General features: G+C 39.6%; 1 pseudogene; it reads right to left on the bottom strand.

Annotated features, from left to right (window-relative positions):
- Positions 1 to 833: 833 nt before the first annotated feature.
- LOC102865319 lies at positions 834 to 1,717 on the bottom strand (annotated as a pseudogene).
- Positions 1,718 to 2,032: the final 315 nt, after the last annotated feature.

Below are 2,032 nucleotides of genomic sequence, written 5' to 3'. Positions count from 1 at the left end.
TTGCTTAGCATACAGACTGAGTCTGAAGGGTGAAGGAATAAAAAGCCAGTGTACGCTTTTCCGGATATTTCTTTTAAAGCATGCATACTTTTTATTTTTAAGTTAAAAAGATATCAAAATTATTTCTTTTTTTACATGTTTTTAAATTCATTTTAATGAACATTTACAGAGATTTTGGACTTCCATACATTCATTGTTGCATTTTTCTCCCTGCCCACACCTACCCCCAATTTGTTCTTGTCTTTGAAAATTAAAAGAAAAAGCATTTCATTGGTATACAAACTCCCCTGCTCCCCACCTCCAAGTACTCTCCATTATGTAAACTTCATTCTGGACTCTTGTTATAGCCATTTGCATGACAACAATCCAGAATAAGAGGTTCATAGAAAAGTGGGCTTGGGAGGGTGGGAGCGAGGGAGAAAATTGTACAACAATGCAAGAATCTTGTTAAAGAGAAAAGCAAACTGGGGGGAGGGCGGGGGAGTGTAGGGAGGAAATTGTGCAAGAGTAAATGAATGGAAATAAAAAAAATAAAAAAATTTAAAAAGATATCAAAATTAAAAGCAAAAATTACAGGGTGAGACTTAACCTAACTACTAGGAACATCAAAGTAGGTGAAAAATAGCACTAGGCTGGGGGTGGCGGGGGCGCAATATGAATTCATGAACATGCAAAGGACAAGAATGGGGATAATAGCGAGCATGTACTGAAGATACTAGGGAGAGGAATCTGGTGGGGAAAAAATTTGAACTTATACAAGTGCCTAGGTAAAAATGATAATAATAATAATAATAATAATAGGAATAGATTTCTAAACAACACTGTATGTGTGCTTAAGAATTATCTTCACCATTGACACTGTCTCTGTCACCCTCTCCTTACTCAGTCTCTTTTTCATCATCCTTGATCAACTCCAGCTGGTCATCCCCCCAGTCTTCATTATAATCATCACCCAGTAGCCCCCTTCCTTGGCAGAGTCATCTGCACTCCCCCTCAGATTCCATCTTCACATTAGTTCCCTCTTCTGGGAGCTGCTGCTTGGCTCCTCTTCTGAATTATCATTCTTCATCTCTACTCTGTTTACTCTGTTCTTTTTTTCAAATTTTTTTCCAGGCTTTCCAGCAGAGAAAAATCTACTTTTTGTTTTCTCTGGGCCAATTCCTTCTTAATGGTCTGAAGGACGTCTCCTTTCAACATTGAACATTTCAGTGAAGATCCCCGCTGTCCACTCTTGGGATTGAAGCCACTTTTGTCCCTTCGGGAAATGTTTCCTGATACATGCTGGTGTTTTGAGGCCACAACAGCCTGAGCAGGAGGAGGAGGAGGAAAACATGCTGGGTAGCTGTATATCCTATCATAATAATCTCATGGAAAGCCATAGTCCAAGTTAAAAGACGAGCCATACATCTCCACGGCAGATCGTTTCACACCTGTTTTTCCTCCGTTCACTTTTGACTCAGAAGCCAGATGAATATCTAAAACCTGGCCAGGAATTATTCTGCCACCCTCCCCTGCTACAGCAGCCTGGGCATTTCTCTCACTAGTATACTACACAAAGGCAAAGCCTTTATGAACAGACCAGCCCACGATCTCACCATACTTGGAGAAGACTGCCTCTACATTGGATTTTTTTCACCACAAAAGTGCGCAGGTTTCCAGTAAGTACAAGAGAGTTCATGGAGCAAGAGTCTGTCTTATTGGTAGCATTGCTGGCCATGTTGTTTAATAAAGTTTTTCACATAGCTAAAAATTGTAGCTGAAGATTAAAAAATAATATATCTCACAGAAGGGCGAGAGGAGAAGAGATTCAACCATGAATTTCCTACACTCAGCTTCTATGCAAAGAAGCCAACTATTGCTTGAGGTCAGCAACAGGGCTGCAAGCACTCAGCCTTTGTTTCTTCAAAATATGGCTTTTCCTGATTTTTTAACCATACAGTATTGTTTTCTCTTATTGGAATGACTGATTCTTGGTTCATTTACAAATATCTCATGAGCACAATTAAATGTCCTATAATTCACGTTTGTCTCC

Source organism: Elephantulus edwardii, unplaced genomic scaffold (assembly GCF_000299155.1).
Source record: "Elephantulus edwardii isolate Elephantulus edwardi_28Jun2011 unplaced genomic scaffold, EleEdw1.0 scaffold00010, whole genome shotgun sequence".
Taxonomy (NCBI): domain Eukaryota; kingdom Metazoa; phylum Chordata; class Mammalia; order Macroscelidea; family Macroscelididae; genus Elephantulus; species Elephantulus edwardii.
This window is presented reverse-complemented; position numbering and strand designations above follow the sequence as displayed.